Here is a 26,510-nt window from a genome sequence, read left to right on the forward strand (position 1 = left end):
ATCTTATGGTTCCTGTATAAAATACCATTTTCCAGCACATAATAAAAAGCCTGTCTTTCGAAGGGGGGTTGGGCGCCATCTGCCCCCCTCCAAAACGTTTATGATTTCTGAAAAAAATGAGTCGTCACGCTGGTGTTTTCCCACATCTATTGATTCATCCTGGAGAAGAAATATACTAGGTTCGCCCAATTCTGGTTGATTCCCTGCTAATAGCGTCGGAAATATTTTGTGTAGATTTACAATGAACGACCATGAAATGGTATGAATCAAGCTCTGCACTCGACCTGGAGAGCTTCGAGCTCAAATTACGGGTGGTACGCAAATAACTGACTGCTTTATTGTCTGTTACAATTTCGAAATGTTTCCCAATTAAATAAAACCTAAAGGTTTTGAGGGCATACAGATCCGCTGATAGTTCTAGTTCCATGATGGACATTTTTTCTTCCCCTATTTTGAATGTTCGACTTGCATATGCTAAAGGAAGGAAATCATTATTTGCATTTGGCTGTGTTAAAATAGCACCAAGGCCTTTCAGACTTGCGTCACAGTAGACGCGTGTTTCTTTAGAAGGGTCATAGGGTAGCAAAACTGGGGCAGTTACTAAAGCGTGTTTTAAGTTTGTAAAAGCTGTTTCTTGGTCCTCCCCCATACAAATTTTTTGCCTTTGCCCAAGAGGGACTGGAGAGGTTGGGCCTTCTCTGAAAAGGATGGGACATATCTACGGACATATGAACATAAACCTAAAAATCGTTTAACTTGTTTTGTGGTGGAGAGGGTGCAGTAAGTCTTAATAGAGGAAATAATACGGTCACTCAAGCGTAGGCCATAACGCCCCACCAAATGTCCAAGAGCGAGTATCTCAAAATAACCAAATTTACATTTGTGTAAAGAAATTTTCAAGCCAGCGTTTTGTAGACACTGAAACAATTGTTCCAGTGTTGTCAACATTTCATTAAAGGTATGCCCCAGGTAAATAAATCATCCATATAAAAGGCGAAGTTATCACTTTGCATTCCGCTACAAGCCAATTGAACTGTTCCGTTCATCGCTGCTGGAGAAGTAATATGACCCTGACTTAAAACATTAAATTCAAAATGACCTAGGTTGGAAATAGAGAAGGCTGTGTACTGTTTACTGTCTTCCGTTAGTGATATCTGATAGAATCCAGAACGTAAATCGGCACTAGAATAGTACTGCTTTCCGCCCATATCATGCAAGATAGACTGAATGGAAGGCATGGCCATCGCATCGAACACAGAGCGTTTATTTAAAAACCGACCGTCTTGAATAAAACGGTAACTTCCGTCACGCTTTTTCACAAGAATAACTGGTGAGTTATAAGACTTGTACTATCCCGGATTATTCCCTGTTTTTTCAAAGTCTCAATTTGTTTCTTTATCTCTGTTCGCAAATGTACCGGGATCGGATATTGCTGCTTATGGAACGGCGTAGGATCAGAAAGCTTTATCCTATGTTTGTAATTGGTGGCAAGGCCCATGTCATTCTCGGACCAACTGAAAACATTTTTGTATTTTAACAAAAGCTCTAAAAGTTGATTTTTCTCATGTTCCTCCAATTGAGGATTAATGTCAAATTTGGATATATCCACTTGTGGGATATCGTCGTTTTCTGATTCTTCCTTTGTTAAATTAATTGTTACAGAACTATTTTCCTGATCCACCGTTGCCAACTCACAAGTTTCTGCACCACCGATCCGAGTACCTTTGCGAATGACAATTCTATAATTCAAAGGGTTGGATACCCAAACAAGTTGTGTAGCAGGGTTGAGTATCGACCTTGGTATCATTATGCCACATTTAGCCTGAAAATTTGCATCCGGCTCAAGTAAAATTAAATTCTAATTTTCTGTGTTGACTAATTTTAAAGGGATGCACAAATGTGATCTTGGTTTCACAACAATTCGTTTAGAGGCCACATATTCAGGTTCAATAGTATGTACCAGCAAACCTGCCAATTTAACGGAAACATCAAAAGCTTTCTTCGAATCAAACCGAATGCGGTTGCGTGGGGGAGTGCCAAATCTGCTCAAAGCCAATTAATTGCTTTCAAAATCTAAAGTTGCATTTTGGGCTTTGAGAAAATCATTACCAAGAATGGTATGATGACCAAAATCTTGAACCACCCTGAAGGGGTGCCTAAATGTAAATCCATTTAGAGAAAAATCTAAAATTACAATTTATTTAATTGTTAAACAATTATTCGTGACACCTTTAACTAGAGTGTTGATTTTAAACCTCCTAGCATGGGCAGGAATACCCTTATCACTTGTTACACTTATTTGGCTCCCACAATCGACAATAAACCTTCGACGATCCGCATTTACATTGGCATGTACATAAATGAGGTCTTCAGACGGGAAAGTAGAGGCTCAAATCTTTTTACTGCCCGCAGGTATGTCTCCATTACTTGCGGTTAATTGGCGTTTAAATCTTCTGGATTTTGAAGACAAAATTCTTGGTGGTGATTAGGAAAACCACATTTATAACAAAGTTGTGGCCCACGCCGGTCACCTTGATCAGGACGACCGCGGGGGGATGGTGAACCTCGCCCACGGCCACGCTGAAAATTGGAACGATTCTGAAACCGGCCGTTGTTTGAACGATAGCCTCTACTTCCCTTGCCCTGTAAGCCTCGTCTCTTGTTTGAACCACGATTGTGATTAAAATTACCCCTTTGATAATTTTGGCCTACAGTTTGAAAATTTTCATGATCATGTGACTGTATAACTTCCTCGACTTTTAACGCTAGGTTGCTGACCTGCTTAGCCAAAGTTTCTACAGTGGACGGTTCTGAAGTTGGGAGAGACGTTTGTTGTCTTTTGACAAGGTCCAATTCAGCTTGCATGGCTTGCAGCTGATTAGTCATGTCTTGATTAGCCCGAGGTGCTGATTCTGGATCAACCGCCGTAGTGCTAACTACGGGGTTCTGGTGAGGAATGCGCAACTCAGCAGGAGACGGAAAAAGAGTTTCCTTCTGAGCCGAATGCAAGAGCTCTTACACCGTTCTACGGCGCATGAGGAACTTTGCTTTTTCATATTCCTTGAGTTCTTTCAAAAGCTCCGGAACTGAATTATATTGTTTTTTGTATATCTCCCTGATAAATTACGGTTGAAGACCTGCGTTTATATATTTAAGCTGCTTATTCACAGCCATGTTAGGGTCCATCTTAAACAAGAGGGTCTGCTTATCCCTAACGTAAGATGATACCGGTTCATCGTCCCTGTGGAACCGATATCTGATCTGCTCCTCGATCTGCAGCTGATCAAGGGAGCCTGTGAATTCTTCAATAAGCTCTTTCTTGACGTCCTCATAGCTGACTAAATTGACGCCTGGTTGCTGGCTAATTGCATTAAACCAACGGAGGGCTGCCCCACATAACAACGCCAGGAACATTTGCCGTTTTTTCGTCTCCTTCCAATTATTCAAAATCGCCGCACTTTCGAAATGATCTATGAATTTAGTAACATCCTCCCCCGAGGCACCCTGAAACTGAATGCTCTCGAAAAGGAGGGGATGAACAAAAGGTAGTTGAGCCATGGTGGGTGGGTCCACAAGAACTGTGGGACGATTATCAATTTGAAAGTTAGCCTGCGCGCGTGCGCGACTTCTAGTTAATGGAGGACTTCTGATTGGGGTGGATGAGGCACAAGGTAGGCCCTCCACATAAAAAGACGGACCAACAGCATTATTGGCGAGAATGATGAGCCTATCCAATGTGGTATCAACCTCGTCCTCCAACTCAATAAATGACATAAGGCATTACTAACAATGGTGACGTACCTTATTTAAAAAAAATAACCCCCCGTTAGTAAAAAATTCCGCGAAAGAAACAAGTCTAACATGTTATTAGCGAATTTCAATTTTCATTTATTTCAGAGTGAAATAAATGATAAATTCCGCAACTCCAACCGCGATGCCTACCCTTTCCATTTTCATGTCTGTTTAGGAAAACATGGCATGACGCTTTTCATTTCCAAAAGAAAATGAAAAGGACCGCATCAATCCACCACGTAGCGTTCCAACATGAACGCGGGGGTCTTAAATAGGGATGTAACTTGCCCCTCCCGATTAGTACTATTGATGGTAGAGACAGCCCTGAACGGGCAGGTACAAATATCTAACTTATCATTAAGATAAACTCATGATTCGGTTTAGACTGAAGTGAGCAATGCGAATGGCAGATAAGGGTGTAGACTAGCTTACCCTGTTCGGTTTAGAAATAAGACCAGTAGCTCCTGCTTCTCCGATGATTCCAGATTAAAAGACCTCGTGTCGCTCTCATGCGCACCTATTTAAACCCTCGCTTGGCCTCTCGTCACCTCTCGCCAAAGGCCAGTGTTCTTACCATTTCCTGTGAAAGGCTTACCCAACACATTTCTGAGCAGGAGCTGACAAGGTCTGCCAGGGTCAATATTTCTTAATCGAATGGGTATGCCATGGTAAGGTTAGTAGGTAATCATGTTACTATCGTCATGAAATACCTAAATACCATTATTCCTAGTCATTCATAAACCATAGCAGATCAGAGTTTGCTAAACTCCCCGAGCCATGAAGCTAATTTCCAGATTTGCAAATACAGCATTAAAAAATTAGCATATTGTGAATAGTAGAGGGATGTTGACACCAAAGACTGTGCTAAATATTTCGAATAATCACCATAATACAAGATGCCGTTACTAAACCACAAGCCGTTGCACATTTCCTTAAGTTTGTAAGTTGCTTCCTCCCAGAGATTCTTCATGGATATGGAATTCCAACGGAAGAATTTTGTGTCCATTGGTCTTGAAAAGTCGATGGTCCAATTGTATTTCTGGAAGAGAATTCAAGGTTCGGCTTACTATGGAAATAGTTCTTCAACGTAATGGTAATACACACCTGACAAATATTCGCATTTTACTCTCAAACTTTCTCACAGTATACTTTATATTTAGTTGGAAAATATTAGTTAGTGCAACATAACATTAATCCCAGATTATTTTAATAGATGTTTTAATCAAATGTAGATTATATGCAGAGTTGTTTTTTAATTACATGCAGAGTAATTGAGGCTTTGAGTAAAATGAGGCTTTTGGTACTAATGCATAATTACCTGAAGTACTTGTTGCTTGTAACCAGGAAAACGGCAAACGGTTAGTGCTGGATGCTTCAGTTCCTTGTTGACCTCCAATCTGTTCCTTACAGACACGTCACCTTTCATAAACTTCCAGTAGCATTGTTTAACCTGGAAGAATAATTACTCCATTATTGTTACTCGTCATTTTAATGAATTAGGTAGTGTGACGGATTCTTACGATACGAAAAATAAGATTAATTTACTAAATGTTCGCTCAAGAAATCGTCACGACTTCATTTTTCTCTCCGCCACTGAATGTTTGCACGTCTATTATTCCTCATTTGATTAGTTAACTCCGCGCACGCCCTCCAGGTGTCTCTCGCAGTTTTGGCTCGTGTAATTCCGCAGAAGCAAGAAACCAGTTGCTCTCAAGTTATCCACGAGACACGAAAGGTGCTTACCGTCACAACGCGACTGCAGTCATGACCTGACAGACACGTCATACATCTCGCACAACTTTAATTCTTCAACTAGGTGAACAGTTGCGCTATTGGACAAAGTTGGGAAATATGGAATAATCACGTTCGGATATATGTGTAGTGGCATAAAGGATAATTTTGCATTATACTCGTCACTTTGAGGTTAATGCAATGTGGTGCACCGTGACCACAAAGGATTTTGCTGGTTGACAGTACGATCGGACAGTTTCAACTTTACAGGTATGTGTATGCTTGTAATTTGGACCTTAGTGAATTTGACTTGTTCCTCATACGATTTCGTATCATTGTCAAATACATGCGTCTTTATTTAATGTGCCTTGTAAATTTTTAATAACAAGTGTTAATCAAAAAGGCAGAAAGATGAACAGTATCGACGATACATAAATACAGCTTCGGGAATGTCCCAAATAGTGCGTAATTTGCCAAAATCTTTCGTAGGAAACATGTGCTTAATCACTTTTGCGATTTCTCCTTTCCGCCCAGTTGATGAATTATGAATTTAAAGTAATTATTAGTGCGCGTAAAACAAGGTCTTACGATACATTTATCGATGAACTTACATTATACATCGATATTAAGATACAAACCTTTCTCAAGACGTAGATTGAATTTGTTTGTCATGAACTGATACCATTAAAGATTTTCGTCGCGGTTGCTCATAAAATCACCAAAATAAACGACGACTTGAAAACAAAGTAAAATACAAGAAAAGTAGTGGTAGTGGGCGGGAGCCGCGCCAGAAAATGAGGCTCGCCTTAATGGATTTTTCTTGTAAGGCATGAGCCTCATTTTCTTGCAGTGTTGCTAACTTCTTACTCGAAAAAATCACCAAGGTTTTTTTTTAGTCTAACCACCTAAAGCAAGGAGCTGGCAATCTTGCTTGAGGGCTCGCCTTAATGGTTTGTTTTTGTAAGGCATAAGTCTTATTTTCTCGCAGTATTGCCAACATCTTACTCGAAAAAAATCACCAAGGTTTTTTTTTCGGGTCTAACCACCTAAAGCAAGGGGCTGGCAATTTTGCTTGAGGCTTGGTTTACAGTGCATAAAGCAAGGTTGCCAACCTACTGTTTTTGCCATAGCTTTTTACAAAAAAAAAGAGAGAGGAGAGAAAGAGAGGGAAGAGTTAAACAACCGATAGCCTACCTACAGCTTTTTTGTCTAACCTAGCCTCAAGCAAGGAGCTGGCAATTTTGCTTGAGGTTTGGTTTACAGTGCATAAAACAATTTTTGCCAACCTACATATACTAAACAAGGAGAGTTGGTACTGCCGTAAAAGAGAGAGGTGGGTGGATGGCAACACAAGCGCGCGCGCGTGCGTGTGTGCGTGTGTGTGTATAATATGTAGCATTATTATTAACTAGAGTGTGTTGGCAATTTACTTCCAACTAAAAAAATAGAGATGTTAACGTTGCTGTAAGATGAAGAGAGAGAGAGAGAGAGACCTACGGCCGGCAACAGTAATAAGCGAATGCGCCATATCGTAATTTTCCAACTCCGTATATCGTGATTTTTGTAAACCTCTCTCGGGGGAACGATGTGCCACGCACACACGCACGCGCGCGCGCGCCGTATTCTTAAATAACTAACAAGAACAATGAATCTTTTTGGCTTCCGCAAACAGATCAACATGGAGACTGCACCGCCAAATTTCAATAACCTCTTACCTTCCGTGTTATCTAAACTCAATGGTTTACTGATCGTTCACCTCAACAGCATTTGGACGAAACTGAATGACGATGTGGGCAAGATGTTTTATGTTTTTAATAACAATTTAGATTTCTACGAAATTCCGATCGACGGGAAACTTCAAATCACCGTGAATCCGGTGAACGCAGGCGAAATCAAAATTTCTACCGGCAAGAACATTTTTCGAATCAAGCACGACAAGATGCTTTCTAACATTACGTACGATGTGTCTGCCGGAGATTACCTGTACGTGGAACTCCTCGGAAATTACGACAAACTCATTCCTCTTTTTGCAGAATTACGAATCGTCTATCCTATTATAAATAACCGTTAACCAAAAATGCCTAACGACATTTTCGGCAACACCAAGCGTGTAGACCATGCAGAAGAGATTCTCATGTTGGACGTTCGAGTTAAGAAGTTGAGGACCGATTTGATCGCTTTGCAGGAGACCTTAAACAAAAGTTTAGAGTCGTAAATCGCTACGCTCCAAACGCAATGTCTCGACCCCATTCTGAAAATCGATTCCGAACTGAAGGCGCTGATAAAAAATTATGTCGACGTACCTTCTTACGACAACGTTCAAAATATACAGTTGAGCGTGGATTCGCTTCAAAATGATTTGGCCAAATTACAGCAATTTCAATCGAAAAATGAAGATTTGGAAAAATTGAAACTCGAAATCGAAGAACGAACTTCCGCAATCGAAAAAAATTTCTCTGAACTTCAAACCGTCGTGAACGATATAGACGCAGAACGCTTGCACGTTGTTGTTTCCAAATTACAAGAAGAATTCACCAGCACGTTGGAAGAAATTAAATCCAAGTTGCAGACTTTGGAAGATACCATGACGAACCTACCATCGTCGGACGAACTGCAGGTCATCGGTAAAAGCGTCGCGAACATAAAAATTCAACTGGAGGCCTATCAAGATTTCGAACACATTCAAACCACCATCGCTACGCTTCAGGCGTCTCTGGAATTGATCAACGAAGAAATTAAAAATATTCACGCTGAAGCGAGAGCGTTGACGAGCATTCAAGACACGTTGAGCACGGTTCAGCAGAAGATCGAATATTTAGAAAATTTGAACGTTGAAACGAATCTCGCTCATTTTCATCACGTACTGGACAACATACAGGGTGACTTGGAATCGTTACGGACGAGCGTGCCTTCGAGCGAAGATTTGGAAAAATTGAAAACGGCGGTGACGGCACTATCCGATTCGAGCGACATCAAAAGTTCGTTGAGCGAACTCGAGAGTAGGGTGGCCAATCTCCCCACCTCCAAAGAATTACACGCTTTGAAAAGGAACATATCTCGAATGCTGAAACGACTGGAAACGGAAACGGCGAACGTGGAACAGATTCGAGACGAAATCAATTTGCTGGTGTCGACGCTGCCCACTTCGCAGAGCGTCGCCGACCTTCACGCGCAGTTTACCGAGATGCGAATCATCGTGAATGATCTTACCGAGAAGAGCTCGAAATTGAATCAAGTTGAGAACCTTCAGAACATCGTCGTCAACATCAGAGATCAAGTTGGAGTGCTGGAATCCACGCAGGAATCGACGCTGGCCTCTTTCGGTGCCAAGTTGCAAGAACTCAACGAAAACTACAAGCAGTTGAACGTGGAAGTGAAAATCAAACCGTCGTTTTCTACCGTAACGGATACCATAATCGAGCATTTGCTGCCAATCGAAAATAAACTCGGACAAGTTCACAGTAATCTCGTCACCTTCGACACTAAATTCGCCAAATTGTTCACCTTGCAAGCCATCGAAATCAACAGCGTACCCAATCAACAGAGAATCTCCACGTTCGTCGAAGGTAACAAACTGTACATGTTACATCCTTATCATCCGTACTACAAGTTTCTCCTCGATGGCACGATTCAGATAAACGAATTTTCGTACTGGTCTCACGGTAGAAAAGCTAGCGTTCCCACCATGATTTTGATATCGAATCGTGGTGTCCAGAAAGCAGGAAACATTCCTCTGGCACGTTGGAACGAAACGCGCAACATATATGAAATACACGAAGACGAAGATCTCACCGTTTTCGACGTGAGTGCCGGCGATAAGCTGATCATTCAAAACACGAGCGAAGTGCCACCCTCTTTGAATCCCATCACGCTTGTGCTTCTCTTGAAACGTAATCTCTAAAAAAATGTCTAGGCAAGCCATCGTCGAAGAATTGCATAAACCTGCACGCCGCAACTACGAACGTTTGGCTGTGGTAACTAAGGGCATCGACGACCTCTGGCAAAGCGACCTCGTGGAGATGAGAAGCGGCAATTTGAAAAACGTACATAAATTGAACAAGGGTAACAAGTACCTCCTCACCGTCATAGACACGTTTTCGAAATTCGCATGGGCTCTACCTTTGAAAGCCAAAACGGGATCGTGCGTCACGGAAGCATTCAAATTAATTTTTCGCGAAAGCGGCGGCAGACGACCTCGGTTTCTGCAAACGGACAACGGTAAAGAATTTTACAACGCCGTATTCCAAAAGTTTATTCAAAAACACAATATTCGACATTATTCGACCTTCAGTCACATCAAAGCCAGCATCGTGGAAAGATTCAATCGAACCTTGAAAACACACATGTGGAAACGATTCACGCTTCGGGGAAATTACAAATGGGTTGACATCCTGCCGGAACTCGTCGACACCTATAATGATACGGTACACAGAACGATAGGCATGAAGCCAGCTGACGTTACGAAATCTGACGAGCAGCGTTTAATTTCTACAGTTTACTGTCCAAAGTACACACCCACGACAAAAAAAGCTAAATACAAAATTGGAGACCGGGTGAGGATCAGCAAATTCAAACGCACCTTCGAGAAGGGATTCACAAAAAATTGGAGCACGGAACTTTTTACGGTGGTTCGAGTTCTACCCGGAAACCGATACACGTATATAATAAAAGATAGTAGCGGCGAGATTTTGAAAGGAAGATTTTACGAAGAGGAACTCTCTAAAACGAAACACCCTGACACGTACCTCATCGAGAAAGTATTGCGTAGGAAAGGTGACAAACTGTTTGTCAAATGGCTGGGACTTCCGGAAAAGAGTTGGATCGACGTGAACGAAGTGATCTTGTGAGTACGTGGAACGTGGTGAAGCGTCTACCGGATCCGGAAAGTCAAACGAAGAAAAAGAACGGTGAGTTGCTTCCCGACAGCATTCGCTGTCTGATCGTAGGTCCTTCGGGGTGTGGGAAAACCACACTGCTCGTGGACAATTTTCTCCTCGCACCGAATTGGTTAGATTGGAAGAACAGGCACCTGTACGTGTTCTCGAAAAGTTTGGAGCAATCCAAATACCAGCAACTGATGAAACTGTACGATGGTCTGGACATTGCAACGTTCGCCTCGGAAATAAAACCACTCGACGATTGTCGTGAAAATTCAGTTGTTGTGTTCGACGACGCCATCCTGGAAAATCAAAATGAAATTCGCAACTTTTTCACGCAAGGTCGTCACAAAGGAATGGATTGCTTCTACCTAGCTCAAACGTTTTCCAAAATTCCAAAACAGTTAGTACGCGACAACGCTAATTTCATATGTTTGTTTCGTCAAGATCACACCAACCTCAAGCACGCGTACGATGACTACGTAGGCGGAGACATGAACTACAATCAATTTTCGGAACGCTGCTGCTCTACTTGCTGGAACGGTGACGATTTCGGATTCGCGACGATCGACATGACGAGGAAACCCAACGACGGAAAATACAGAAACAAAATCAACGATTTTCTAAACGTTGCAACGTTGTGAGAAACGACGTATATAAATAACGTCATGACGAAACGAAAAATCGAGGACGAAAATCTCAAGTTGCGAAAATACCTCGCGAAACGCTTCAAAGGTTGGAAATCCGAGAATCGCGGATTCTACGAAGAGAAAAAACGTCAGGACCAACCTGTGATCGATGCCATCAGCAGTCTAGGTAAAGAAATTAAAAGTGTCACGGAACAAAATAAAAATTTGATCAACGAACTCGTACCGCTCGCAGCTAAAAGTTACGCCGTACCCACGCCTATTTCGAGCATTCCTTCGACACCGTTCGAACTGAAGGATGCACCGGCACGACGTCGAGCCATAGGCAGCACGTCTTCGGATAAAATCGAGTTGGGACCTTTGGCGCGAGACTACCTGAGTACGGGGAAATTCGACAAGGATGAAGTGTTCGGATTGTATCCCAGCATGGAAACCAACGAAGGCGGTGGTGTGGTGTGGAAGATTGGGAAATCGAAGGTGACCTTCGAAGGCAACGATATTAAAGTCAATTTAGGCGAGAAGGATAGTTGGACCAGGTATCCGGGTACGGTGGGACTGTGGGAACTCGTTGCCAAAAAGCAGCCGAAAGATTACACCGACGAAGATTACCAGAGTTACAAGGAAATTCTGATCATGACGGATGCCTTGTACCAGAACAACGACGCCTCGCAGAATAGGGTGAAATCGAGCAGCGGCGAGAAGTACAGGAATCTCATCAAACCGATTTGGAACCAGGTGAAAACAGGCAGCGGCGTCAAACGCTACAACACGCTACCCAAAGAATTCGTTTGGGTGGACGACGTTAGGAAACTCGTGGACCGATTGTTGGTGATAGCCGGCGAAGAGAATGCAGGCAACCGTAATTTCTACAACGAGAAGGTTGGCATCGTGGACATGATCAGCACGAAACTTTCCAACTTCATCGTGAACGACGACAAGGGCATAGGTTACCTGATCAAAATCATCAACACGCTGCCTCCGAAATTTTGGAACGTGGCCGAAGGAAAGGGGCTCGTGAACGACATCATCAACAAGTTACCTTTCGAGATGCATCTACCTGGCTACCAGTACTGCGGACCGGGTACCAAACTCGAGAAAAGATTGGAGAGAGGAGACAAGGGTGTGAATCCGTTGGACGCCGCATGCAAAGATCACGACATCGCCTACAACACCACGCAGACGGATCTGGACGCACGTCACGAAGCAGACAGAAAATTGGAGCATGCAGCTTTCGAAAGGTTCGTGAGCAGAGACGCATCGTTGGGTGAACGGGTCGCCGCACTGGGTACCACCATCGCCATGAACACGAAACAAAAATTGGGGTGGGGTATATAAATAACATCCAGTAAAAAAAAAAACTTGATATATAAATAACACACATCATAAAAAAATAATTTTTGGTATATATAAATAACACACATAGTGAAAAACAATTAAATTTCTCTCTAACACTGAAATTTTTTGATATGACGACTGAAAAAATGAGCGATCTCCAAGCATTAAAACAAATGCTAAATTTGTCAGTCGAGTATGTAAAAATTCAGGAATTGGAAGTCGACAAACCTTACACGATAACTTCCGGTTCAATCGTTTCTACCCAGTATGGTCCCAAGGTACGCTTGTTGCTCAACGCACAATACAGTCTATTTTTACCAGATCGATACGCTAACATGTTATCCGACGAGAAGCTATCTATTTTAATCGAGAACAAAACTCGAATCGTGTACAAGGGGACAAAGGAACTTCTTGGCAAGAAAACGAAGCACGTAATAGAATTTGTGTAACGACTGCGAGGCCGTAAAAAAAATCTCTGAACATTTATATATAAATAACATACCGTAAAAAAACTACACGAGAAAAAATCTCAGAATATATATATAAATAACATACCGTGAAAATAACACATAGAGCATCAACATGAAGCCCAAGGGTGTCGTGTACCAGATACCATACTCCAATCTTAAAAATCTAGGTGTCCTCGATGGGTTACTCACCAAGAAACAACGCGAGAAGAAACGTTCTTGCTTGAGCAAAGGACACGGAATGAAATTACTTCTCAGCACACCTCAATTGAGACGCTTGCAGCGTTCGCGGAAACAGCAAAAGGTCGGAGGTTTCATATTCAGCATCCCGGCCATCCTGGCAGCATTGGGGGCCGTTGGAAGTTTAGCCGGCGGTAGCGCCGCCATCGCGAAAACCGTCATCGACTCGAAGAAGAACAAGGCGGAATTGGAAGAACAGAAACGTCACAACCTGGCCATGGAGGAAAAAATAGGCAAGGGCGTGATGAAAAAGTTTAAAAAAAAGAAACAACGGCACTCACCAACCGAGATATTGAATCTCTGATCGAACCGTTACAAATCAAACACTTCAGAGGAGTTTTCATGTCCGACTCGTTACCTTCAAGCGTTAAAAGAAGAGAATGCGGAGTAGTCAACTTGGACGGTCAAGAAAATCCAGGCACGCATTGGATATGTTACCACAAAAATGATGATAAAGCATTTGTTTTCGATTCTTTCGGAGGTGTTCCACCTACAAATTTAATTTATTATCTGAAGACGAACAAAACCTCTATATACTACAACGACGAACGCATTCAAAATTTCGAAGACGTGAACTGCGGCCATCTCTGCCTCTCCGTGCTCGCGTTTCTCTCTAAAATAAATAACCCTACGATCGAGGATTTCCAGAAAGCATTGTGGAACCTCAAACAGCATCACTAGGATGGGCGTGTTCCATCTCACGAGCGAATCTTCAATCTTGAAACTCACGCTGCACGACGACATCGTCTATCCTAAATCCGTGGCTCTGCGTGCATTCTACAGCATGTACCTCATACCTAACGTCACGCAGCACAACAACAAAATTAGCGTCGGAAGCGAACACATCGTCGTCACGCCAGGACAATACAATCTTTCCACTTTGCAAGCTCAATTACCCAAAGGCACGTACTTTTCTCAAAATTCGGTCACGCACAGAGTGGAAATCCTATCCGCGACGAAGACCGTGGACCTGGGCACCATGGGAGAACTTTTAGGTTTCGAGAATGACACAAAACTCGAAGCTGGCATCAAGCACACGGCAACCAACATTCCTAAATTCTTGGCCATAGAGACTCTGAACGTACACTGCAACGTGGCGGAAGGCATGATCACGAAATCTTCGGACGGATTGTTAGGAAGTCACAAGCAGACGGGAATCATAGCCACTTTCAAACCAAGTTCCGAGTTCATGGAACCGATCATCTACACGCCCTCTTCGCCGATCTATTTTCCAGTATGTCGCAACCGCATAGACGACATAGAGTTGGTGGTGACGAACGAGAAAGGAGACGTGGTGGATTTCGCAGGTGCCACTACGACGGCCATCGTGGAGATCAACGTATAATAAATAACACACATAGTGAAACGGAGCAAATCGAAAGTTACGAATTGCAATCTTTCCCTCCCAACCGTCGCACGTTCGCCAATCTGAACGAAGCGAACAGGGAGATTGAATACGACGTGGACGTAGGGGATGGGTTCGTTCATCCTCACAGAGCGGACCTCTACCTTCAATTCGACGTGGTGAAGAAAGAAAACGGAGACGCGTTTCCTGCAGCAGCAAACTTGATACTCGTGGACAACTTCGTGCCTCGCCTGTTCTCGCAGGTGGAGGTGAGGAAACACAACACCGTCATCGACAGAATAGATTATCCTGGCATCACGTCGACGGCAGTGGGAACATTGAAATTATCCAAAACGGGCGCAACGTACTATCAGGCCGGGGGATTCGAAGCCGGGACCAAAATATCGACGACAAGTCACACGGTGCTCTTTCCCATGCGTCTGCTGCCTGGTTTCTTCTCGGACTACAAGGAGATTATGTGGAAGGGAGGACTGCGCGTCACGTTTCGAAGAGCGGCCAACGACAACGACGCACTGATGCGATACGCTACTTTGGGTCCGGACGGCACCACGCCGCTGCCCAACACTTTACCCGAAGCGGCCAAGTGCGTCATCCGGAGCATGGAATTGAGAATGCCGGTGGTGGAATACGAAACGAACTACGCCCTCAAGTACAAAGCGGAGATCTTGAAAAGTCCGCAGGTGCCGATTCACTTTCACGGTTACCAGTGCGTGCAGAAGATGGCGTCGGGAAGTCACATGGAATTCGACGTGACGACGCAGTTCAACAACATACAGTTCGACATGCCAGATTTCGTCGTGGTGCTCTTTCAGACCGGACGCAATAACGACCAGGAAAAAGATTCCAGCAAATTCGACGACTGCAAGATCAAGAACGTTTATCTCAAAAATGGACGTAACGAAGTGTTCCCGCGCGAGAATTACAACCTCGACATGACCAAAAACGATTACCTCAAACTTTACGAAGCTTACACGGCTTACAAACGCGTGACCGAGGGAAGCGTGGACGTGTACTACGCGCCCAGCGAATTCAAAACACGCAGGCCGATGTTCGTCATCAACACATCTAAGAGAAAGCAGGTGGTGGTCAACGATCGAACCAACATCAAGATCGTGTGCGAGTTCCACGACGCGCTGCCTGCTGATACTCTGTGCAGCGTCATCCTGATTGCAGAGAAGTTTTTTGTGTATGATGTCAAAAATGAAAGAGTGACCGAACAGTTTTAAGTAAAAAAAAATCACATAATTCTCAAAAATTATACTGACCGCAGGTTCAAATATTAGATTAATGTTTAGGATGTACTGCGAGGAACACCTTCTTACATTTGTGAGAATAATCTGGAATAAAAAAAAAAAAAAAAAAAAAATAATTTTAATGCATTTATAATAAATCACACTTGAACGCACAAAGGAACTTCCCCTTTGGCCCTGCGTGTGCCCCATATTCACCCCGTAGGGCGCGGCAGGGAGTTAGTCCCGCTAAAAATTCCAAACCTCCACGTGTTTTTTTTTTTCGCATTTGAAGATAAACACTATTGTTCCAATATTTTGGCTATATTAAATTAGAACTTCTGTTACATAAATTGTTTTTTCATACATATATACATACATGCCATTTACCACATTCTAAGCTAATTTCTAGATGATGGTGGCCCCATGGGAGCGTGTGAATCCCACATTTCAGAACGCAAATCTTTTCGTCGCGTGCGTCCAGGGCAACCTTTCTCACCTGGTTGGTTGTCAACACATGGTCGACGCTCTGGATGCGCTGCTCCACTCCTGCAATTGACGTCCCATTTATAAGGGCTTTGCGGTAATGCTTTATTTCGAGTAACTCTCGGACGACCCGCCTGTCCACACCCTTAGCCTTTTTCGTGATGGATCCTTCTGCCTCAATAGCATAGGTTTTGGAGCGAAGACCGACATCCTCGAGAGCCACATCACCTTCTCGTCTTTGGATTTGCCGGGCACCATCTTGTTGCGAGCCGGGATGCCGTATCGGTTCGGCTGGGGATAGTTCGAGGTGTCGAAAAGGTCAACCAAAGATGGAACCGTGGCCATATCCTCGTACGCGTCGGCCGTGTAAACCTGGTATATTAAACTGTCCGTGTCTATGTAGAGAAGCGAGATGTTGTGGCCGTAGTGTGCACGTAATATGTCGTAGTACGTCTTGAACATGTGTAGCTTGCTCAGATCCAGAACCGTGACTCCAACGTAGATTGGTTTGTTGAGCCTCACCTCACCTCGATTCATGTGAATCAGAGCCAGCTGCTCATTGTAAATGGTTCTTGATTTGAATAACGGGGTTGCTACGAGCCTGCGACATTGTGCTTTGTTTGATATTAACCTCACATCTACACGATTTCGCACATTCTCCATAGTTTTCCCGAACACCGCATTGTTCATTAACTTGAAGAAATCGCGATCGAAATCAGAAGTGGCGACTGTGCGATGTTCGGTGTTGAGCTCGATGTATGACCTCATCCATGGAGAATGCTCGAACATCAAAACTCGATGTACCGTGCGGACGGTAACCCCTCGCTTCATCAACCACCGGAGGTTTTGGTAGTGCAGGACATAACGCTCTTTGGGCACAAAGTCCATGATGAGCTTTGCTTGGTTCGAGCCGGGTGGGCATTTGAATTCCGGGACTGGCGGAAGATCGCAGAACAAATCCTGCACCTTCTCGGAGAACTCGATGTCCACCTCGGCAAAAAATCCGCGTTTCGAATCGTCGAAACCTTCAACGTCGAAGTTGGAGGGATCGGCCCACTCGAAGCCTCCAAAGGGGAGCGGCTGCATCATGGAGTGTCCGTAGAGGTTGTTGACGTCCGTGTGCATGATGTAGCTGGACGGTTGCGAAGGGTCGTAACCGGTGGCCATGTGGTGATTGTTGGCGCGTGCGTATCGCAGCGGCACCTGGACCATTCCACCCCGCACGGCACGTTCCACGAACAGCATCATGTCCACGTCCGAAAGAAGCTCAAGCCTGATTTTCGTAAGAAGAAGCATGGCCGACCAGGCCAGTCCGGGAAGACTGTAGAAGTATGCAGGGTCCAGCTTGTAGATGGTCTTCGCAGTTGCACGAAACGCCTGGAACACTTCGGCGAGGAGCGTCACATCAAGTTTGAGGTACGCATCGTGGTAGTCCCCGATATTTTGGCAATCCAGCTCGCGCCACATGGACTGAGCATGGTTATAGTCGTCCTCAGATATGTCCGAGCCTCGCAGCTTGCTATAGAAGTTTGCTCGAGGAGGTAGCGACGTCTCCGCGAACTTGCTAGGGTCCGTGACGTATTCGTAGCGGTAGACCCCCTTACGCCTGAAGAGACCGGCGTCCAAGTTCGGAAAATTCGCAGAGGTGATGAGTGTTTGCTCGTCGCTGAGTTTCCCCGCGAGAGCATCGAGGCTGGCCGGGAGGAACCTCAGGGAGTCGAGGAAGCGAAGCTCGACGGTAGAGCGTGATTCTGGGATCGACACTCGTTTGCTCAAGCTAATGTAACGCTCCTCGTTCTGCGCCAGGACGTTGATTCGCATGTCGTCGTACCCCAAGTGAAGCACCAGATGGTGGAAGTCGTACCCCGAGCCATTGTGAAAAAACACAGGGATGAAGCGCGGGTCCCGGGCCATTAGGTTGCATTCGTTGCACCAAGGACCAACATACCTACCGTTAAAGTGATCGTGGTGTTGGACTTTACGGTTGTTGGCGGTGTACTTCTTGACGCAGACAGGGCAAGCGATGGTCTCGTCGTGTCTACGTTGATCGTCGGGGGGCAGTGGGAGCATAGGCTTGGGGGTCAACAGTACCTTCCCTATCTCGATGGCCTCGACAACCATCCTCTCGAGGAAGTGTTTAACTGCGTCGGGACCGCGATACACGTAGGGCTCGGGGGCGACGTGCTGGTCTCGTCGCACCACAACGTAGGCATAACTGGATGCCTCGTGGAGTTGGTAAGGGGTGGTGGAGGAAACTTCGGGATCGGGATCGCAAGTGGACAGGGGTTTGAGGAAGGCCTCGAAGTCCGCGATGATGATAGCGGGATGCTCTACCATGGCACCGTGCATGTGGAAACGCTCCACGGTGCCAGGTTTGGGCAAGACTGCCACACCCGGCTCGTTGGCATTGCAGTAGATCTTGTGGCTGGCAAGCTTCTCTGCAGCGATGTTGGGACCTCTGATGCGCTGGTAGTCCTGCTGTTCTCGATTATCAAAAGTTGACAAGCACCTTCGACAAACTTCTATGCTATCACGATGCTTGCTTTTTTGACTCGACACCAACCGAGAGATGGAACGGATGAGGGTGTAGTGGTGATGGGTCTCGTCCTTGATGAGCAGAAGGTGAATTTCTCGAGCATCAACGTCGTCTACGTCGCTCACCCGGATGGGGTACACCACATTTTCGTCAGTGAGGCCGTAAACGTTGATGGCCAACCGAGGGTTGTGTGTACGGGCCTCGAACTTGCGAATGTCCGAAAGCGCCACCGGGTAGTCGATCCCAGCCATAGCATCTTCCAGTTCCGACTCGTAGGGTAGGTAGTGGTTAACTCGATGTGGATGGTTTTTCCTGTTGACAGGGTGCAACGCTGCAAGCACCGACCATACGAAGCACTTGGCGTCACTGTTCTGAATGTTCAGGACGGCCGTCTTTGCCGCGATGGAAGATGGTAAGGGGACGTAGCTGGAGGCGGAGAGAGGCGTAAACTTGCAAAATTTGATGCACAGTTCGTGAGGCCCGCCACACAGCGAACCCCCCGAGCCCTCAGCTTCATGTTCTTCTTGTTTAACCACCAGCTCCTCGGCAAACTGGTTGTAGATGACCTCGAGGTTGTCGACATCCGCCAGATGCAGCGTCTTCGCCTTGGTGTTGTGGCAGAAGCTGTAAATTTCATCGGACGGCTTCTTGTACTGGCAACGTAGCGATGCGTAGAATTTGGTGGAGTGCGTTGCAAGCGCATCACCGAGGATGGAAATTATCTCTGCTCGCTTCTCCTCTAAAAAGCTACGAACGTCGCATAAGCCCTCCGAAGTGAGGACAAAATCCTCCAACAAACGCTCGAAAGCAGATTGGTTCGCTTTCGTCATACGCTTGACGCGTTTCGTGGGTGGTGCATTGATGGAGGCTGCTTCTGCCTTCCTCTTGGTGGAGGTCGAAGGCTGAGCTCCAGATGTACTTTCGCTTAGACAAGTAAGCTTATGCTTCTTGGCATACGCAATTGTGAAGCGTATATTGCATCCGGAACACAGTTCGGTGGCAGCCAAATGCTTGCCTGGCACGCAGGTGCGACAATGTCTTGCAAAATTTTTGCTTGATATGTTTGTTTTTTTGCACACAGGACAACTTTTCATGGAGCGCATTTTTTTTGGGGGTATGTTTATTTATATGTGATCTGTTGGTGGTAGAGTGTTTACGAAAAATACCTTATGAGAAAAATTTTGTAAGCTAATTCTAATTAGCGTTAGTTTGGGGGGTTTATTTATATATGGGTGGTGCTTATTTTTGCTACAAGTAAGTGTAAGTGGCAAGTAAGCTGGTGTCGCTTGAAGTTGGCAATAGAAATATTTTTCCCACACTTAGAGCACAGTTTGGTCGCACATATTTGTTTTCCCGGCACACAAGTACGACAGTGCCTTTGAAAATGTTTACTTGACACAGCAGTTTGGTACGTAGGGCAATTTTTACAGAACGTATAATGCAGAAATTTTTTGGGGGTATGTTATTTAATATCCAATGCTGTGCAATGCAAAATATAATTCTTCACTTTTTTTTTTAACTATTCTCTATGATCTTACTTGGGTTTTTTTTTGTTTTTTTCGCCAAATTATATGCTTCTAGTCTCCTATACAATACAATATACGTACAATATTGTCAACAGTATCATATTTGAGCAGGTCGCTTGTCACCTAAACACTACAGCTCACAGGTCGGTAAAATCTGACATGAAAGCAGATAATACGCTTAAGTCTTATTCATATGTAATTTTCACGGGCGTACAATATTGTCAACAGTATCATATTTGAGCAGGTCGCTTGTCACCTAAACACTACAGCTCACAGGTTGGCAAAATTTCACATGAAAGCAGATAATACGCTTATGTCTTATTTATATGTAATTTTCACGGGGGCGTACAATATTGTCAACAGTATCATATTTGAGCAGGTCGCTTGTCACCTAAACACTACAGTTTACAGGTTGGTAAAATCTAACATGAAAGCAGATAATACGCTTATGTCTTATTTATATGTAATTTTTCACGGGCATACAATATTGTCAACAATATCATATTTGAGCAGGTCGCTTGTCACCTAAACACTACAGTTTACAGGTCGGTAAAATCTGACATGAAAACAGATAATACGCTTAAGTCTTATTTATATATAATTTTCACGGGCGTATATTATTGTCAACAGTATCATATTTGAGCAGGTCGCTTGTCACCTAAACACTACAGCTCACAGGTCGGGAAAATCTGACATGAAAGCAGATAATACGCTTAAGTCTTATTTATATATAATTTTCACGGGCGTACAATATTGTCAACAGTATCATATTTGAGCAGGTCGCTTGTCACCTAAACACTACAGCTCACAGGTTGGTAAAATCTGGCATGAAAGCAGATAATACGCTTAAGTCTTATTTATATATATAATTTTCACGGGCGTACAATATTGTCAACAGTATCATATTTGAGCAGGTCGCTTGTCACCTAAACACTACAGCTCACAGGTCGGGAAAATCTGACATGAAAGCAGATAATACGCTTAAGTCTTATTTATATGTAATTTTCACGGGCGTACAATATTGTCAACAGTATCATATTTGAGCAGGTCGCTTGTCACCTAAACACTACAGCTCACAGGTCGGGAAAATCTGACATGAAAGCAGATAATACGCTTATGTCTTATTTATATGTAATTTTCACGGGGCGTACATTATTGTCAACAGTATCATATTTGAACAGGTCGCTTGTCACCTAAACACTACAGTTTACAGGTCGGTAAAATCTGACATGAAAGCAGATAATACGCTTATGTCTTATTTATATGTAATTTTCACGGGCGTACATTATTGTCAACAGTATCATATTTGAACAGGTCGCTTGTCACCTAAACACTACAGCTCACAGGTCGGTAAAATCTGACATGAAAGCAGATAATACGCTTATGTCTTATTTATATGTAATTTTCACGGGGCGTACATTATTGTCAACAGTATCATATTTGAACAGGTCGCTTATCACCTAAACACTACAGTTTACAGGTTGGTAAAATCTGACATGAAAGCAGATAATACGCTTATGTCTTGTTTATATGTAATTTTCACGGGCGTATATTATTGTCAACAGTATCATATTTGAGCAGGTCGCTTGTCACCTAAACACTACAGCTCACAGGTTGGTAAAATCTGGCATGAAAGCAGATAATACGCTTAAGTCTTATTTATATATAATTTTCACGGGGGGGCGTACATTATTGTCAACAGTATCATATTTGAGCAGGTCGCTTGTCACCTAAACACTACAGATCACAGGTCGGGAAAATCTGACATGAAAGCAGATAATACGTTTAAGTCTTATTTATATATAATTTTCACGGGCGTACAATATTGTCAACAGTATCATATTTGAGCAGGTCGCTTGTCACCTAAACACTACAGCTCACAGGTTGGTAAAATCTGGCATGAAAGCAGATAATACGCTTAAGTCTTATTTATATATATAATTTTCACGGGCGTACAATATTGTCAACAGTATCATATTTGAGCAGGTCGCTTGTTACCTAAACACTACAGCTCACAGGTCGGGAAAATCTGACATGAAAGCAGATAATGTCTTATTTATATGTAATTTTCACGGGCGTACAATATTGTCAACAGTATCATATTTGAGCAGGTCGCTTGTCACCTAAACACTACAGCTCACAGGTTGGTAAAATCTGGCATGAAAGCAGATAATACCCTTAAGTCTTATTTATATATATAATTTTCACGGGCGTACAATATTGTCAACAGTATCATATTTGAGCAGGTCGCTTGTCACCTAAACACTACAGCTCGCAGGTTGGCAAAATCTGACATGAAAACAGATAATACGCTTAAGTCTTATATATATATATAATTTTCACGGGGCGTACAATATTGTTAAGAGCGTCAGTTTCCGTAGAGCTCTCTTTTTCCATCTTCCCTCTATACAGTGAAGCTGTAGAAGACACAATTAGCTAACCTAGCATACAACATACTTTCCTAATTAATATGGATATTGTCACACATTCCTCTTATTTTATACTGTTGTAAATAGAAAAAATTATGTACGGTAAATGTTTTGTACATTATAGGAAAAAAATGCAAAATATCCCCCAACTTTAATTCGATCCACCTCTGAATCGAATTTTTACATATTCTCACGCCGGCACATATGTTGTTCTATTTTGCTTCTTTTACTTGCCTTGCTTAATTAACTCTCGCTAATTAGCATTTTTTTGGAAGAAGTCAACTAGAACAACATATGGCGGTATGAGAAATATGCAAATCAAGAAATATTTTAGCAATATAAGGGCCCTAGCAATTAGCTTCGTCGACTAAGAGTACTCTTTTAAACATCTTCAGCTAGATCGTATTACTACGTGAGGACGTTTAAAATGTTTGGGTGTTGAAAAAGTTTGACCTACTTTTTATTTCTATTGTTTGCTAATAGATGGCGCTGATAGTACCTCCTCTCTCTCTCTCCCCTCTTCTCCTCTTCCCCCTCTTTCCCCCTCCTCCTGTGGGTAGGCAACACCAACAAGCATCAAATAATAATTTCGAGCCTCAAATAATAATTCGAGCCTCGTCAGTGTTGCCAATTCCTATTTGTAAACCTTTACTTTTTTTTGGTTGGGCACCACGCACTCCTGGCGGGGTTATGGGGGCCAGGAATCCTAAAAAACAACAATTATTATTATTTTGTTTGTTTGTTTGTGTTATAATATAAGTGTGTGTGTGCGCGCGCGCGCGTGCGTGTGTGCGTGGCACATCGTTCCCCCGAGAGAGGTTTACAAAAATCACGATATACGGAGTTGGAAAATTACGATATGGCGCATTCGCTTATTACTGTTGCCGGCCGTAGGTCTCTCTCTCTCTCTCTCTTCATCTTACAGCAACGTTAACATCTCTATTTTTTTAGTTGGAAGTAAATTGCCAACACACTCTAGTTAATAATGCTACATATTATACACACACACGCACACACGCACGCGCGCGCGCTTGTGTTGCCATCCACCCACCTCTCTCTTTTACGGCAGTACCAACTCTCCTTGTTTAGTATATGTAGGTTGGCAAAAATTGTTTTATGCACTGTAAACCAAACCTCAAGCAAAATTGCCAGCTCCTTGCTTGAGGCTAGGTTAGACAAAAAAGCTGTAGGTAGGCTATCGGTTGTTTAACTCTTCCCTCTCTTTCTCTCCTCTCTCTTTTTTTTGTAAAAAGCTATGGCAAAAGCAGTAGGTTGGCAACCTTGCTTTATGCACTGTAAACCAAGCCTCAAGCAACGTTGCCAGCCCCTTGCTTTAGGTGGTTAGACCCGAAAAAAAAACCTTGGTGATTTTTTCGAGTAAGATGTTGGCAATACTGCGAGAAAATAAGACTTATGCCTTACAAAAACAAACCATTAAGGCGAGCCCTCAAGCAAGATTGCCAGCTCCTTGCTTTAGGTGGTTAGACTAAAAAAAAACCTTGGTGATTTTTTCGAGTAAGAAGTTAGCAACACTGCAAGAAAATGAGGCTCATGCCTTACAAGAAAAATCCATTAAGGCGAGCCTCATTTTCTGGCGCGGCTCCCGCCCACTACCACTACTAAGAAAAGAGCACAATCCCATTAATTCTTCAATCCAAACTTGACACGCACCTACCCTCGTCCTCTAGGGCCTTGGAATAGTCACTACTAAGTTATCCTGATCGAACTTCTCAGTTAGCTAATAGGGTAAACAGATTGCTGGCCCTGACTTGTCACTGGTGTCGGATTTTTTACCTTTCTTAAGTTACAAATGAAAGGTTATGGAACTTTCTTTGAATAAAGTTTGTTTCATTATCCTTTTATGCACAGTATACAATAACACTTATCCACTGGCAATCTTGGATTCAAGTTGACTGATGCAGATCTGAGTACAAATCTGTAACGGGCAACACTTCCAAGATTATTCTTGGTTGCATAGTATCGCAAGAACCCAGAGTAATGACTACCTATTACAGGATGGGACACTGAGCATATTCTCTATTGACTTGTGCTAACACTTTTCTAGGGCCTTATAATCCACAGACCATATATACCCAGTACAAGCAGAACCATCTGGCGGGGGAAGACAACGAACTCGAACAGTGAGGAACTATCGATTACTATGCATATCGATGTTTGAGCTCGATACGTGGAAAGCAAATCGACTTTTTTCAATGGAATGGAATATAATCATTAAAAAAAGGAATACTTAAAATTGTTCCGTCTTCTCTTGGATTGTGCAAAGGAAGTGCATCGAAAATATTTTAATTTATTATATATTAACTAAATATATATGATACTGGGTCATATTTTGGTTTTCTTAAAATTCAAGACAAGAAACATTTCAATCCTAACACTAAAAATCTTACTTAATACTTCATTATTGTAATTGATTCTGGATTTGTTATTTACATTCGGGTTTATTAATTGCAATCCACGTGATAATGCAATGAGATTAACAAAAATAGGACCCCTTTCACTGAAAAAACAAACTACTCGTAGCGCAGTACATTTATCACAGAATAAATTTGTACTGTGAAGTTACAATGAAAAGTCATCGTATGCAAATATTAAGCTAAGAATTTTTAACGTTGACCATACACGTGTTTTTCCTTAAAATTAATAATTTTCCACGTATGCAGCCAGAACTCAATTGTAGGATACAGGAAAGATTTATTTTTAAACTAAACTCAAATTTCATTCTACACGAATTTAAATTATACACACACATAAAACGTGTAGAGTTTCTACCTCTGCTTAGAGCGATCAAACTCAACCTGCGTGTTGGCCCCCACTATGTACTTGGATCCAACATGGTGGGCAAGACATTTTTCTAATATTTGCCAAGTAGGTGTTGGGAACACTTGTCTTCGAGTGCGCAGCAAGTATGGCTGCATGACGTTGTTTTGTGTCTACAGTTTTATCTCTTGTGTCATTAAACATGTAGTTTACATAAGATGAGTGTCATTTGCAAATTCACCTACCCAACCACCGAAAGTTTTTGGATACAAATCGGAACGGGGCTCGCTCCTCGACATGGTCATCCGGGCCGGATTTGTGACATTCTGTGAAAGTGATTCTAGTGACTTTGTGCTTTTCTACATGCATAATTGTGAACTGTAACTGTGAGTGTGCATTTGTGTGACAAAGACAGTCTCTACACAGAACTTCTTATCACACTTTTCGTATTTTCCCTTTGTTAGTTCCTCGCCCGCGAGACGCGAACATAGAAACTGTCGTCATCAAGGAGTGGTGCTGGCCTAAACAAGCATCTTTCGTTACCAGCGTGTAGTGCAATCCGGTTTGCTAATTTTCGGTCGGTTCGCGGTTCGTGAACGCGTCAAAATGGAGCGAATTCTCGCAGCAAAGACAGTTCTAAAACGTATGATTACGCGTCTCGAGAATCGTGTCAATTCCGGGACTTTAGACAATGCCACATGTCTTTGTGTGGTGATAAAGCGACGCAACTATCAAGTGACTGCAAACAATTATTAATCGATCTTGCTGCAAGGGACGCTAGTGACTTCGAAAGGTATGAAGGTGAATTAGGTGTGGAAGAAGACATACTTGATCAGATTGTCTACAAGCTTCGGTCAGTACAATTAACGGCATCAGGAAGTCTTACATCAGTGACGTCATCATCACGTGACATCTCACCCCAGCAACAAGTAGGTGATGTTAAACTACCGAGATTGGAAATTCCTTCCTTCAGTGGATCGCTGGAGGACTGGCTAAGTTTTCATGATTTGTTTAGTGCAAGTGTCGACAAAAACGCGAACTTAAGTGGTGCACAAAAACTTCAGTATTTGA

General features: G+C 43.2%; 1 protein-coding gene across 1 annotated transcript in view; it reads left to right on the plus strand.

The window, feature by feature from the left end:
• The first annotated feature begins 4,817 nt into the window (after positions 1-4,817).
• Positions 4,818-26,510, plus strand: part of LOC145982466 (procathepsin L-like) — a 159,544-nt gene continuing 137,851 nt past the window's right edge. Inside the window, exon 1 of the mRNA XM_083115937.1 lies at positions 4,818-4,848. The gene's annotated coding sequence lies outside the window, so the exon portion shown is untranslated. The remainder of the gene's footprint in view (positions 4,849-26,510) is intronic.

This window comes from Lepisma saccharinum, unplaced genomic scaffold (assembly GCF_977018435.1).
Source record: "Lepisma saccharinum unplaced genomic scaffold, izLepSacc3.1 HAP1_SCAFFOLD_184, whole genome shotgun sequence".
Lineage (NCBI taxonomy): Eukaryota > Metazoa > Arthropoda > Insecta > Zygentoma > Lepismatidae > Lepisma > Lepisma saccharinum.